The 16,985-nt window shown below is 33.3% G+C and overlaps 1 protein-coding gene across 1 annotated transcript in view; it reads left to right on the top strand.

Moving 5' to 3' along the window:
- Window positions 1–13,408, top strand: part of LOC107456015 (uncharacterized) — a 58,347-nt gene extending 44,939 nt beyond the window's left edge. The window contains exon 3 of the mRNA XM_087160319.1: window positions 10,420–13,408. The gene's annotated coding sequence lies outside the window, so the exon portion shown is untranslated. The remainder of the gene's footprint in view (window positions 1–10,419) is intronic.
- The last annotated feature ends 3,577 nt before the right edge of the window (window positions 13,409–16,985 follow it).

Here is a 16,985-nt window from a genome sequence, read left to right as displayed (position 1 = left end):
GTTTTTAAAATCAGCCAAATCTGCTACAACTGTAGCACTTAACAAGAATAATTGATTATTTTTTTTATATGTGTTTATTGTCACATATGTTTGAGTAATAATAAAATATTTTGTTTTTAAATATGTTTTAAATTACTAAAATCAGCTATCATTTCTGTTTAATTAGTTTGTTGAATAAGAATAATTATCAGAAATCTTGTCAGTTGATATGTATAATAATCAATAATAATTGTTACATTAAATCTTATACAGTTACAATTATACAAACATTTAGTGTAAAGAAGTAAACTTTAATGTCGCGACCGCGTGACATGTTCCTATTTTTTTCCCTGGGATGTCTTATGGATGTTTTAAAGTAGATTAAAATACATGATCACAAGTGCTCTTAACATATAAAATATGCTTTGGCTTGTAGTGTACCACTACAAAAATATTATTTCAATTCACTAGTATATAAGACATGTTAACTCGATTCTGTAATGGAGTACTTTTTCATAGATGAAGGTTGATATTGTCGATTACAACTCCACGCGGCACATTGGTGATCCAGACGTGATGTGGGGATTGTCGATAACTCTACCCCTCATTGGCGACTTTCGGTTCATTGGACGTGTTCGAAACACGCCTACGTTGGCAGAAACGTCCACTACGATGTGAACACGCCTACTTCGATAGACAGTCCACATTGATCAATTGACTCGCTACTTGTGATTACGACGTTGTCCTCCTTGTGATGTTACTGCTCAGTCTCGATCACACAGAGCGTTGTCCTGTATACACTCGACTGCTCATGGCAACCACGACAGTGAACTTAATATAGCTTTCACTATTAGCACTCAAAAGTAGGGTGATCTTAATACAGCTCTCCCGGCTTCTCATAAAATAGCTATGAAACAACTAGTCGTATTCGTTCGTCAAATTCTATCACAAATATAATTCTGGTGGGGTAGTACTGTAGTGTATCAACCACTACAAAATATAATTCCAATTCATATAAGGCATGTAATGGGGTACCTTTTCATAGATGAAGGTTGAAATCGTAGATTACTGCTATATCCCCACAGGCTTTTGATAAACATGCTTCAAACATTTAGCTACTTAACAAGTTAAAAGAGGAAAAATATTTAGAAAACTTTTTTATTGCGTGATATGAAACAAAACAAGCTTAAGGGAACATAAAAACTGAATTAGAACTCTATCAGATATTATATTCCACACAAGTTGTTCCGTATTGACTGCCATTAACATATTTTTAAATATTTGTGAGTGAAAAGTTACAATATTACACATATTTCGAGTCTCAAAATTATATCTGAGAAAGTATGAAACTTTTTCCAGCACGAAGAACTCGCTAGAGATCAAATAGAGCAAAGGAGGGATTAAAAACATTGTATGTGCGGATATTTTTATTTATTTTAATCGCCCTCTCTTTGTTTCCGACTCTTTTTCTTGGCTTTAAGCTTTCAAATGCTTTGGCGGAAAAGAAAGTATGAGAAATAATAAATTTTAATAATATGAAAACATTTAGCAACCATGTAAATGATTTCAAATTTTATGCTAAAATGTTAGGCTCGTGCCGACCACAGTGCTGACGTGAAACATCCTCAGTAGATCATGGGTTAGAGTCCCCTTGCCTTCAGGCTAACCGTGAGAGGTTCTCGTGCTCTTCCTCTCCATGTAACGCAAATGAGGGTTAGTTCCACCAAAAAATCTTCAACGAAGGCAAATTTCTCCCAATATTTGATCCAGGAGTTCTCTTGTCTTCTGGATTGGGTTCAAAATAACAAGGCTACGGAGTTGAACATTAGTGGCCGTAACCTATAAAACTCTGTGGGGCTAACATTGCAATGAGGGTAGCTATAGATTATCTCGGATTTAGATTGCATTATTAGCTTTCCTGGTTGCCTCACCTTTACTTTATCTATAGCAAAGTTACTAAATTTCAAGCTAAACTAAATAGAATCTCTGGAGTCGACTGGGGGATTAACCCTGATGTTCGGAAATTCATCTACCTAAGCAGCACTCACAAACTTATCTTCTATGGAGCAGAAATTTTGTTTTCCCAACAGGTAAGAATCATTAATAGATTGGGGGAAAAAATTGAAAGAACTTCTTTACTATCTATCACTAAGGCATACAAGACTGCATCTACTGACACTCTCCAAGTACTTGCTGGGACAATTCCTCTAGATATGGCAGGTAGAAGCTCAGTTAAATAATATTTTTCAACATGGAGAAGAACATATAATCTATAAACCAATACCTACACCTTATATTTATCATCCGGCTGAAGAAGTTTTACTTAAAAATATCAACTAAACTTACCTACTTATAAAGGACTAAAATTATTCACAGATGGATCGAAAATTTTAGTTAACAATGAATTTAAGACAGGATGCGCTTTCGTGGCCTATCTGGAGGGAGAACCTGTTGAAAGAAAAACCTTTCGCATCTCTGATCACGTTTCCGTGTTTAAGGCTGAATTATGAGCCATTCTCCAGTCGATTCGTTGGATTAAAGAACAAAGAATTACAAACAATATCTCAATTTATACGGATTCCTTGTCTAGCCTGCAAGCTTTGAAAAATAGAGTATTTAATCCACTTAATTAAACAAGAATTCACAAACAATATGATAGCTTGAAGATCCTAGCAGGCGGACTGCAAGAAAAACTTTGGAATGCGAAAAATTGATTGAATGGCAGGAGAGATGGAGTGACAGCTTTACAAAGGGAAGGCACACATTCGAGCTCCTCCCGAAAGTTCAAACGACGAAGATCATGGGGAATTTCTTTTTAAATCAATTCCCAGCTAATCACGGCTGTCATGGCCAGGTTTTTTGGGGGAGCTCAGCTGTGCAGTACCTGTCAGCTTGTTGAGGATTGGGAACATATTTTAATCCAGTGTACAAATTTTAAGCACATTAGAGAGAAATTTTTTCATTCAAAAACTACCTATGAGTTTATAAAGCAGCATTGGTCAAACCCTAAAATAAAAAAGAGAATTGAGGAAATAATAAGAAAATTGTTTAGTAACAAGGCAGCTCCTTGAATCCTGATGGCCTTTTGCTGCCTCTTGTTAGGAAAGATACACTTTAAATCACGGCCTATTAATTTACCTGTTATAATTTGATTTTTACTTGAATTTTCTCTTAAAATGTTTTTTTGTGCTTTAGTTTCATGCTTTTGTCAATCTCTGCCCTTATGTGATTCCTCATTTTGAAAATTTTAATCACTTGTGTTCCTAGAGTTTTATATATATATATATATATATATATATATATATATATATATATATATATATATATATATATATATATATATGTCTTTTTTGTTAAAAAAAACTCCTAGAATTTGATACTTTTAGTACTGTTGTGTCAGCCGTAATTATATTCTGAGTTACAAACATCCTATATTTTCCATGTGAAATTGTTTCCTTTTATTAACTTTGCACCCCTACTGAAGATGTGACATCAATATCTCTTCTGATTGTTACTGTTTATTTTCTTTGTAATGTTTGTTTGCATTTAGTTTATTTCTAAGTAGCACTGTTTTCTGGATTTCATAATTAATATTCTACCTATTTGTTAAAACTCTAATTTGAAAATTTTGAATATGTTTGCTTATGTAATTGAACTGTTATGCTCACTTCGAACTTTCGGAGTGCCCCCGTATGCCCCCTTACGGAGGCGGGAAGGGCTTCAGGTTGTTATTAGTGGCCGTAAGCTCAAAAAAATTGGGTCGGCTGTTCAACGCATAAAATAAAATATTTATTTTTGTTCCAATGATCTAACATTCAAATGACTTTCTGAGGTCAATATTTCACTCAAATGCTTCGCATTTCGTCGGTGGTGGCTGTTTATAACATTCTATTCACCCCCTTCAAAAGAATGTCTTGTTTTCATTGTTTATCTGAAAGACTTATCATTCCTACAAACAATCATTCTTTGACGTAATCCTGAGAAAAAATTTACAATTCAACTTGCAAAATTTGATGACAATTAATCGAGGACTTCATGGTGGATTCATGATATATATGTTACCGGCAAAGTATGAAATCCGGCATTGTATAGAAGGCCTAAAATTAGTCCAATCCCAGCGATGTCTAGTCGATACGAGTTCTGCATCCGGCTTGCACCGACCTCAGTGCTGACGTGAAATATCCTCAGTGGTAGACGGATCATGGGTTAGAGTCCCTTTGCCGTCAGGCTAACCGTGGGTGGTTCTCGTGGTCTTCCTTTCCATGTAACGCAAATGCGGGTTAGTTCCATAAGAAAGTCCTCTACGAAGACAAATTTCTCCCAATACTTAATCCAGGAGTTCGTTCCATTGTCTCCTGGATTGGGTTCAAAATGACAAAGCTACGTAGTTGAACATTGGAATTTTAATTTTAGCCTTTGCATTTTAATTTTATTTTATAACGGCCGTTGAACAGCCGACCCAAGTTTTGGGTTTACGACTACCAATGATCAACTCTGTAGCCTTATAATTTTTAACCCAATCCAGAAGACAAGGAAACTCTTGAATCAGCACCCCCAGAGGTATGATTTGTTGCGGGAACATGAAGGACTCTGAGATTCGACAGATTTAACGTGCATCAGTCACCAGTTACTACACGGGGAGTCTTCGGTCGGAGGGGATCGAACCTACCAACCAGGCTACCCCGGCCCTAACTCCTTAGCATTGTAATTTTGAATCCAACGCAGAAGGCAAGAGAACTCTTGGATCAAGTATTTGGATAAATCAGCCTTCATGGCGTAATTTTAGCCGCATTTGCGTTATATGAAGAGGAATAAATCGGAAATCATCAACGGTTAGCCTTACGGCAAGGGGATTCTTACTCATGAGCTGCCTACCACTGAGGATGCGTCAGTGCGAGCTGGGAGTAGACTGTTAGCCATCCCTTTGATTCGAACCTGGGTCAACTCATTACCATCAACTCATACGCGAGCGCTGTATCCCCTGATATAAGCATAGCTCGGAGCAAACTAATCATACAAGTAATCATCCGTGCAACCTTACCAACTTCACATTTTTTCGCACCAGCCATAGTTTATGTCATTAAGTCGAACCAAAAAATATTTTTATGGTGACTTACATAATTAAGATCACCTTCTGAAACTAGTTATTTTATCATGATCATGTAAAGTCTTTGAAAATTATTTTGCATTTCGTTATCGTATATAGTGCTTAAAATGTGCTTATTTTTTGTTGAAAGATTTGGCTACGCACTCTGGGTAGGGGAACTCTAACCTATGATCCGTCTACCAATGAGGATATTTTACGTCAGCACTGTGGTCGGTGCGAGCAGGATGCGGAATTTGAACACGGTTCACCTCATTGGAAGGCGGAAGCTCTATCCAGAGCCTGACGTTGGCAGGGACATAAGGGGGGGGTAGTTGCCTCGGGCCACCAAATCGAGTAGAAATTTTATTTTACGTTTCCTTCTTTAATGAACTTTTTTTTAAACAAAATATCAGTATAATGCAAAATCCGTCAGTCTTGCGTTCATTAATCTATCATATGAACACAAAAAATCTATTTTTCGTAAATCCATGGCTTCCTAGGGCGTAATTCAGCTAAATTTTCGCAATTACGAGGGATAAATTTAGCCTATCAAAAGCTTGTATTTTTACGTATCGCAAAATGCGATATCCTTGCAAAAATACGGGATTTTAATTGGCACTATTGAGCCATCGCAATTGCGAAAATTTTGCTGAATTCTGTCCTAGTATCAGCAAGGATATGAATTTTTCACAGCTAGATGACAATAAAAAAAACTGCATTCGACATGATGGACATGGAATTGTCAATCAATAAAATGGACGAAACGATTTTTTGTCTGACCATTGGAGGGAGGGGGATTTTACAGCTATTTTAGGTTCTAGTCAATTTCCTTGTTTTGTTATCTATAATGTCTCATTTCTTGGTATTTATAATTTATATTTTCAGATAAGTCTTTTTATTTATTTATTTTTTGGCAGCAAGAAATCACAGGTAAGCCAATAAAATCATCACGATGTAATAAAAATCTTTAAAGATCGCAGTGTAAATAATTACGATTAGTTATGACAATCACAAGTAGAATAGTTACAGTTAAATGATATATTTTGGTTAGTTTATTTACTGTTCAATAAAAAAAAAACCCGATGCTCTTAGTATAATTAAGTTTTACAAACAGATAATAAGAAAAAATATACACATAATTACATACAAAACTGTGAACTAAATCCTTCCTTCCTTCCTTCCTCAATGGCACGACAGCCCCGGGTGGGCCCTGGCCTTCTCAATCAACTTCCTCCAGGCCTGTCTCTGCCTGGCAGTTGTCTTCCAGTTTGAGACTTTTAAGACTGAAAAGTCTCTTTCCACGCAGTCGGCCCATCTCAGCTTTGGTCGACCTCTGGGCCTTGATCCGATGGGCTGAGCCGAAAAGATTATGTTTGTCGGACGCTCTCTGTTCATCCGAATGATGTGACCAGCCCATTTAATTCTTTGAATTTTTACGTACTTGACAACTTCAGGCTCTCTAAGGGCCCGATAGAGTTGTGAGTTTGAACGTCTGTACCAAGTACCATCAACTTGTTTGCCCCCAAAAATGGATCTTAGGATCCGACGTTCGAAGATTCCCAAGGAATTCTCATCTTTCTGTGTTGTTGTCCAAGTTTCTGAGGCATATGTTAGGATAGGTCTGATCAAGCATTTATAAATTAACAGTTTAGTATCTCTTTTTAGTAGGTTTGAGTTTAAATATTTTTTTAATCCATAGAAACATTTACTTGCACTATTGATTCTTCTTTGTATTTCGGGTGCGATATTGCCATTAACGTTGACTTCAGAACCAAGATAAACAAAACTGTTTACTTTTTCAAACTTGTATTCACCAATTTGCAAGTGAGTTGTAGAATCAGTTATTTTGGTGCATTGCATGTACTTGGTTTTCTCCTGGTTAATAGTGAGATGCATTTTTTCTGCCTCTTTTTCCATGGATAGAAAGGCTTGCTTTAAGTCAGATTGTGTTCGAGCTATGATGTCAATGTCATCGGCAAAAGCGAAAATTTGGACAGACTTATGAAAGATATGTCCTCTGGTATTGATTCCTGAATCTCTGATAATTTTTTCTAATGCCAAATTGAAGAGTAGGCATGCCAAAGCATCGCCTTGCCTTACACCATTTTTTACCTCCATTGGTTCCGAGAAGTCATTTTGGATTTTAACTTTCTGCATGGTCTTACACAGTGTAAGTGTGGTGAGTCGTACAAGCTTGTCCGGGATATTGAATTCTCGCATAGCTTCAATGAGTCGCTTCCGGTTTACACTGTCGTAAGCAGTTTTGAAATCCACAAATAGGTGGTGGGTACCAATTCCAAATTCCCTGGTCTTTTCCAGAATCTGTCTTATGCAAAATATTTGGTCAGTTGTAGACCTGCCCCTCCTAAAGCCGCACTGGTATTCACCAATGATGTTTTCTACATAGGGGCTAAGTCTGTTAAATAGAATTTTTGAAAAGACTTTATATGCAGTGCAGAGCATGCTGATACCCCGGTAGTTTGAACATTCAAGAATGTCTCCTTTTTTGTGTATAAGACAAACAGTGCTGTGTTTCCATTCTTCCGGGAGTATCTCTTTTTCCCATACTGATGTTAGAATATTATGTATGGCCTTTAACCCATCTGGTCCTGAGTTTTTTAAGAATTCTGGTGATATCAAATCTGGGCCAGGAGCCTTGTTGTTCTTAAGTTTTTGAACTGCTTCTTCAACCTCAATCATTGAAAGAGGTGCTATACACTCTTGGTTAACGTTTGGTGAACAGGACTCTGTCTGAACGCACTCTACATTAAGTAGGTTGTCGAAGTGTTCATTCCACCTATTGAGAATGTCTGTTTTATCGCTTAAAATATCTCCATCTTTATTTCTGCAAAGGTTAGTTCTAGGTTTGAACTCTTGACGACCAAAGTTAATGCCACGAAAGAAAGCTCTGCTCTCATTAGACCCTCGGAGATGTTCGACATCCATCCCGTGAACTAAATAGTGATGATAAAAAACTTTATTGAGAAATAAATTAGATGAAGTTGACGTTTTATTTTAAGAGTATCCAGAGAAAAATAAAGAAATCAGAATACATTCAGATCTATTTAATAAAATCAAATTATGAATGTACGCCGGGTCCATGTTCGTGGGTTCGAACCCCGCCGGCCGAAAACTCCCAGTATAGTAAACTGGTGACTGATGCACTTTAAATCTGTTGAGTCGCAAAGTCTTCCATGTTCCCAAAACAAATCAAAACCTCTGGGGGTACTGGATCGGAGATGAATCGTTCTCTGATTCATGTCTATTTTACGATCTGTGGATGACTGAATGGGTCCGCCTTATAAACGGGTATGACTTATGGGTGCGACAGAAATCGAATTCTTGGCCATAGATGGCGCCACTCAGCCTTAACAGGCATACGAAGAGAGAAATTATGAATAATCCTCTTCGCATCAAAGTGGAACAAATAACAGATAAAGCAAGAATATTAAAGAGATTTGAATTATAAAATTTTAGACTTTCAGTGCGCCAAAAAATATTAAATAGAATAAAACGGACAACCCTGATAACTTTTGATCAAATGAAGAGATCTCCACGTTCTAGGACTCATTCTTGAGGAGTGGGGGTGGGGTGACTTCAAATGTGCTAATGAGTAAGTGCAGGAGTGATATTTTACTTTACGAAATCAGACACTAAAACGTAGTTTCTCTGAATGAACATGCCTTTTTTCCCCGACGGATTCGGATTTCTAAACCCCAAAATATAGGGATTAGTCGTAATCTGAGAAATAATTCGAGAGCTTTTCAAGCGAATTGAAAAATTTTTGCGCACAATTATAAAGATCGTTTATAATTGTGCAAATTGTCTAAAAATAACTTTTAGTAAATATTCATTATTATATATAATAATGGGGGGAAAAAATAGAATTGTGGGGTATACCATTTTTTACATCGTTATAAAAGAAGGTAATTTAACAAGGTAAAAAATACAAAATTTGAACGAAATTGATCGAATCAAATGTCCTGAGATATCAAATTTTAAAATATACGACTTTTTAAAATTCGATTTTGCAGGAATCCGAACTCCGTATTCGAACTATGAATTTAGACCAACCTGATTTAATGAATTTAGATGCATAACAAGTTTATTTTTTAACAAAATACATTATAAGAATATATATGCTTCTTATTTAAATAAGCTCTATTTTTTCTATGCATAAGATGCTTATTGTTTTTTCTTTATATTTTTTAAAATGAAGTTAAATATTTAATATAAAAAATTACTGTTATTGTTCCTTCAATGATGCTACTTTTTTTTCAGAAACTAAACTGTTATAATGGTTGGTTATAAACTACATATTACAGCCTTAATATTATTTTATTTTCATTTTACTTTGAGTATAAGAAACAAATATAATATATCAGTAAAACATTTTTTTTCAAGTAATATGATATGTAATGATATAAATGTAAGTGATACAGATAGTAAAAGATTTATAAAATTTAAAAAATAGTCATCACTTGATCGAATTTTTTTTTCGAAAAAAAGAAAGAAAATGGCAACCAGAAATAAAAGAAAAGATATAGGAGAAAGATTACAAAACTTTGTGCTCGAGATATTATGGAAGCGTGTTCCATAAGTCAATGAGAAATATTAAACAGAGATGATTGTGCTAAGGAAAAAATCCGGATTATTCGTTGACCGCGATCCTGAAATCCAAGGTCCTGCAGAAGTTTCAAAAAATCATCGAACAAATTTATGTCTAGAAATAGTAGAACTAGAATATATACTTGGCATCTCTTTCATTTGTAAATATTTTTTCTGGTAGAATAATAAATGTGATCAGAGATATAAGTAAACTTCTGCATAATTATTAATTTAAATGATGCTGCACATAATTTATTTAGAATTTCATGTTGTGAAAATATCAATGATTTAAATTTATAAAGACCTTAATTTTTTGAAATGCGTCATTAATGATTTTATTCGAGAAATTTTCAGGATTTTCGAGTTGGACTCAAAATTACCCCTGATTAAATAAATGTAATCTAAAAATACTAAGCAAAATTTTTTTTAATAAATTAAAAAAAAAATTAATATTTTTTTTTTTTTTGATTTCAAATTGTAAGTAGAAGGATCATTGGAACTTATACTTAAAGCATTAAAATATCATATTTCTGTGACTTTTGTGGAGGCGAATATATCCTGTTATGGAAGGATTTGAAATCAATTCAACAGGTTCCGAAAACGTTTTTTCAAAGAGATTTTAACCCCTGATAAAAATTGAAGATTTACAAGCCTTTTACTACTGACATACATTTTACTATCACATAATAATTAGTCTAGGCTTAGTGTGGAACACCCCATGGTTTTCCCATTTCTCTGTTCTCTAGTCATCACCAAAGATCTGTCTGTGCCTGAAGGGGTTCCATCCATTTCCTCCCCGGAAAATTGCAATTTGATATGAAGAGGAGGAACAAATTGTTTATCTTGTCTCTTTGCTTGTGGAAAAATAAATAAATTAAGGATTTATTCGAGATTTATGGATTCTCTGCATTCTGGACTCTTTTTTTTTTTAAATTCTGCATTATTTTGTTTAAAAAATTGCCCTTTCCGTTTGGCAAATCGTGGGTAGTTCTCGTGGTCTTCCTCTCCATGTAACGCAAATGCGGGTTAGTTTCATCAAAAAGTGGCTCGTTGGTCTAGGGCAGTGTTTCCCAAAGTGTGGTACACGTACCCCCAGGAGTACGGGAACATTTTAGCGGGGTACGCGTTCTTATGCAAAATAGACAAGAACAAAGCTAGCCAGGGAAATGTAAGATTACGTATTTTTCTATTGGCTATTTTTTGCAGAGTTAATAATTAGGGGTATCAACAGCCAGTTTTTTTTAACTTTTGAGCAATCTTTTTGCAGTAAAAAATACATTCATTTTGCATTAATGGTACACAGCGTTACGAAAGATTTAGAAAGGGTACACAAAAGTCATAAGTTTGGGAAACACTGTTCTAGGGATAATATTCTCGCTTAGGGTGCGTGAGGTTCCGGGTTCAAATCCCGCCCAAGCCCTTCATGTTATGTTTTAGTAGGCCGGGACAGCCTGGTCAGTGGGGTGCCGGGCTCATGTCCAAGAATACGTGGGTTCGGTCCCCGCCGGTCGAAGACTCCCCGTGTAGTAAATGGTGACTGATGCACGTGAAATCAGTCGACTCGCGAAGTCCTCCATGTTCCCATAACAAATCAATACCTCTGGGAGTATTGATCCAGGAGTTCGTTTCAAAATGACAAGGTTACATAGCTGAACATTAGTAGTTGTAAACCCAATAATTGGGTCGGCTGTTCAACGACGGATTTAAGAAAAAAAAATTATAAAATTCTTGAATTAAAAAAAAGGGTTGATTCTGATCGATTTTCCGCCGCCTTTTTGAAATAGTGCACATATGGCATTCGCCATGCTTGCCGTACCCGTAGATACGCCACTGATTCCCTGAGCCATCGCAGCTCCTGCACGTGCATTATCAAATGTCTTTAATTTTACTAGACATGTCATGTTAATATTCTGTATGCACAAATGTATCTTATTATTTTTTATTAATTTTAAACGATAGTACTTACCTGGTGCCGGGGATGCCTTGATCAACAAGGAATATTCCTCGAGCTGACCGACTGTACGCTGAAATGGATTGTGAAAACGTTGAATGGAACAATGAGAAAAGCACGATTTTGCATAATATGTGACGAAAAACGAACGAAAAAAAAATCTAATTTTTGAAAAGGGAAAAGTACTTTTTAAAAACACTCAATGAAAAAAGCACCTTTAAGGGCTTTTAAATAACGAAAATAAGCAATTTTTAAAAACGCTACGCACTATGTATCAGTAAAGTTTTTAAATCGAAATTAAGATTTTTCTAGTAAAATAACTTTATAAAGCATTGGTGATAAAGTTGCATTAAAGACCTTAACGCATCTATCCAAAAACTAATAACTGCAATGAAATGCATATTACTTAACATGGGGTGGGGGCTAGGTACCAGATTTTTTTTTCTCTCTCAGGCAAAAATTGATTCGACATTGAAATGAATTGTCTTTTTTTTTTTTTCGATCTCTCTCACTCCTTAGTAAACACCATAGATATATAGATCCCCTATATTAGTCCCTGGTAAACACTAACAAAATGTTCTAAGTAAACAAACGTTAAACTAAGACATTTTTATCATAAAAAGCCACAAAATGGATTATTAGGGTTTTTATCAAATTTCTTTTATTCATCCACTTTTTCACATTATTGTATATCATGTTGACCCTTTGATGATCCGACCCTGAATATCTCAGAATCAGGATAAAAATTTCGTTTCCTGCTAAAATGTACGCATCAGAAAACGTAAAACCGTTTATAATTGCCCATTTTAGCACTTCATTGATTACAGTTGTGCTTCGATAGTTCTGATATGTGTGGCCCTAGAGTTATAATCGAAAATTATCAACGAATAACTTCTCCATTAATTGATGTGTTTGGTAAAACTGATAAAAATCTGGTTAATTTTAATTCTCTCACTTTTATTTCTGTTTCTAGTAATAAAATATCATCTAAGTGGCTTACGACATTTTCACTGTCTATCAGAAAAAACTCTAATAGACAGTCTCTACCACTCTCAATCAAATAGTTTAGTCAGGCATTTATTATTTTTTCTAATAATTTAGACAGGCCTTAATAATTTACGGACACCACACTATTTTGCCGATTATATGTCAGGAGTTTTAAGCAAAAGCCAGAGGACTATTTCAGAGGTCTGGTTCAGATTGGTGTTTGAACATAATAAAGTGAATATCGTCATCTCCAAGAGAATTGTTTTTGCATCACTCTAAGGCTGGTTTTAATTCATTTATGTTCAGTGGTGCATTGCATTCATCCAAAGATTGTAATGGGCTATTTAAGAACTTTTTTTTCTTCCAATTGCAGAATCTGAATTTACAATTTGATGTCATTTTCTTGACACATTATATTTAGACCTTTTAGGTTTAGCTGCAAATGTTTCTTGCTCGTGCCTTTTTCAGGGGTAGCAGCAAAGTTTTTTAAAATTTTAGGGTAATTTTAGGAACTTTTTTCAAAAAATTTTAGGTAAATTTTAGGGGTAATATATGATTTTGCTAGGATAAAAACAGATCACACGGTAGCTTATTACATAACAGAAGATTATTACAATTCATCCACACATATCATAAATAATTGCAAGCCATAAAATAAAGCTCTGAAATTTATTAAGTCAAGAATGAAATCTCTGAAGTGTAAAAATGAAATTTCTACTTTACATATTACCTATCAGAAATTAAGTGCATAATTCAGGAACAGGCAAAAGTGAGAATAAATCAAAAGAAAAAATAAATTGGCACCAACTTGGATTTTTATTTAATTTTTAGCTTCTTAATCAAAACTTTATTATTACCTTACCTTATTAAGAAAAACTATTGTGTGATATTATTAGATTTCAAATCAGCAATTTATATTAGAAGTTAGAGAAAAACAAATTAATCATGATCATTTTTCTAATATATTCTTGATATGATTTGTGAGATTCTTTTACTGCCCTCAATAGTGTTGTAGTGATCTTCAACACTCCTCCATAATTTCGAATGGTATCTTTGATTAGTCTAAGAGACATAATAGTATTCTCATGGTGACTTACATTAAGCATTGCTTTATTTATCGAAAAACCTCTCTCAGGATCGGAATTCCCATGTGGCAAAATTAAAACAGTTTTAATTTATGTAGTTAAATTCTTATATTTTAGATTATTGCTTTTTTATTTATATTTAGCCTATAACTCTAGTTTTTTAGGAACACCAACAAAATTTATCAGATTTTTATGAATTTTAGGGTTTGCACATAGTTTTAGGAATTTTAGGGGGAATGTTTCCCCTGCTTTTTAAAAGTAATTAAATTTTCAAGTGTTGGTTGGCAACGAAACTCTCTCCAGCCACTCTTCTGCGTGGCAGCATTCCTTCATGACTTAGGGGATGACAGTTTGTTTTGAGTCACTTCTTCAGAGATAATATTATTTCGTTAAATGCAACAGTTGAGCTTGAGATGTGACAAGTTTGCTTGAGATGACTATTAATATGGGATCATCCTTCATTGACTTTTACATCTATGTATCTTCAAGAGGGAAATTTATTCCATAAATACAGCTTTGCGTGTTATAAACAAAAGCATACTTTTTGTGCACATCAAACACATACAACATGTAAATAAATTTTAAAGGCTATCTCATTTTATAGCCTTTTTTTTTTCTTCTTCAATTTATGCATCTACAAAACTAGAAATTTAATAAGTATTTGAAATGTGAATATATTTCAGTTTTAAACTATTTTCAGTTTTAAACTATTTTCAGTTTTAAACTATTTAATTTTGCTACATATATTGTTGTTTGAAAAATAGTTATTTATCTATTCGCTATTGTGCCTAGTATTTCTTTCAATAATTAAGTAGATAAAAGTTAGCTATAAGAGTGCTGACGGAATGCCTGAAGAATTTTGAAAAGATCTACGAAAGCAATTTGGGGATTGTAGAGCGATAGATAGCAGGGTGCGATAGCTACCTAATCATATCATGAATAATTACAATTGTGTAACGGATAGTTAATTCGTAGAATAGATGGCGCTACCTCTCTATCCGCAAAAACAATAACAATAGTCTTTGTTCTGACTCTTACCTAGTGAGATGACGCAAGATAGAGAAACCCAAGCCTTCCCTGGTTCCCGTTTTACCCCAATCAGTTTAATGGGTAAAACTTTAAGTTACTTTCTATTTTAGTCAATGTTATGTTGTTACTCATTATTGTAAAAATGTATGTGTAAATGTATAATTAAAATACTGAGCTCTTCTTGATGGTGTTCCCTTCCCTGATGGTAATAAAATAATGCACATCTAATCGCGTTTAGGTGTAACAGCGCTTTCTCTCTCTCTCTCTTTTTTAATTTAAGAAAAATTCTTTTAAACATATCCTGCATATTGTATCATCCAAAAAGAAAAATTAGTTTGACAGCATTTAGTATGAACTTAATATTATCAAACTCTCTTAAATCAAAATCACTTTAATTTCTTAAATCATTGTAGGCGCAGGAAATCTTATCCTTAATTCATATTCTTAAAAACATATTTTTTTTCTCCAACTACAAATTTGATAAAATTCTTTTTAATTTTTACTATAGAGAGAACCGTAAAAATTTAGCTTCTGCTGAGTGCGAATTATATGACTTGCACATTAATATAAGTTATCATCATCATAGTTGGCCAGATAGCCCAATGGCTTCCTCTGCAGATTTCTCCTTCACGACTTCTGATTTATCTTTGATCACGAATTCTTTTCATTAATTGCAATAAAATCAGACTCCACTGAATCAGCCCATCTCAACTGCGACTTCCCCACTTTCTTGTCCCAGAGCGTCTAAAGAGCAATATCTTATTTATTGTATTGTCATCACTCATTCGAATCACATGGGCCATCCAATTCATTCTATTTATTTTTGTGTATTTAATAATATCAGGTTGTTTGTAAATCGTGAACAGTTTAAAGTTAAATCTCCAGTTATTGTTTTCATATTTACACCATCTAATATACTATGCAAAATATTTTTCTCAAATATTGTGATACAATTTTCTTCCAGTTTTGTCATTGTCCAATCTTCAGAAGCATATGGCCAAAATCAATCTGACAAGAGTTTTGTAAATTAAGAATTTTGTTTTTCTAGAAAGAAAAACAAAAAATCTTCTCAGCCCATAGACAGCCCTATTAGCTATATAGAGCCGGTTTTTTATTATGTATATAACTTTTTATTATGTTATGTACATATTTACTATGTATATTATATAAATATGGAAATTTTATGTTAATTGCTAAATTAAATTTTATTTTAGGATATGTAATTTTTGGTTAAATCTTTTTAGGTTTAATTTGCTAAATTAAATTAATTATAGAATTATTAATTAAATGTTTGTTGACCTTTTTCATATAACTCCACAACAATACACCATTAATATATCAAACCTTTATTAAAAAAAGACTAATATTTCTTAGTTAAAAACCTGTAAAATTCAAGAAAAATAATTTTCACAGAATAAATACTTATTTGTTAATAAATTATGTTGTTAAACCATATTATTATAAGCTTCGTTGATTATTCTTTGATTAAAATTAAAAGCACCAAGACGATAAATTAACAAACATTTTACGTTGTATTTGAAACATTTAAACCTGGTTGCATTTTTAAATAAGGTACTATTTTATTCATTTAAGCTAATTATTCCCTTCATTTATTCAAGTCTTTGCTTTATATTGTTTAATATTGACATCAAATGATTAAATTTAAAATTTACATTTCCAAGTATAACATTTTGTAACTTCATAAATTTTAAAGTTTGTTTCAAATATCAGACCTATATTTTTTAGAAATATTGCATATGATAAATTATACTTTAAAGTAATTTATTTCTTTAAAAAAAATGCCTTTGAATTTTTATAATTAAATAAAAAACTATACTAAAAACTTCACTCTAAACAAAATTGTTTGAAAAAATAGGCAAATAAAAAAATGCTATTAGGGCATAGTTTCTTAATACCTTAAAAAAATTATTATTTTTGAAAAACTTTTTATTCTATTTAATAATTCTGTTCTATTTAATAATTCTGTATAAATTTTAATTCTGTTTTAAATTAAACCAATTTATAGGATATTTTTAAAATATATTTTTAGTTCTGAAAATATCCCTAAATAATTTTTTTCCCACTTAGTTGTAACTTGAACATTGTTTTGTTGGACTTAAATGTGATTTACTTTTAATAAAGAAAATTGAAGGTTATTTGGAGAAACTGTTTCAGTAATTTTGTATTTAGAAAACCTCCAAACACAATTGATCATGAAAAATATAAATAAAATAAATGAAAAAAATGACAAAAAGCCATG

Source organism: Parasteatoda tepidariorum, chromosome 1 (assembly GCF_982258835.1).
Source record: "Parasteatoda tepidariorum strain Cologne lab strain chromosome 1, Ptep-v5.0, whole genome shotgun sequence".
NCBI classification, from domain to species: domain Eukaryota; kingdom Metazoa; phylum Arthropoda; class Arachnida; order Araneae; family Theridiidae; genus Parasteatoda; species Parasteatoda tepidariorum.
The sequence above is the reverse complement of the archived record's forward strand: the minus strand, read 5'-3'. Positions and strand labels throughout refer to the sequence as shown.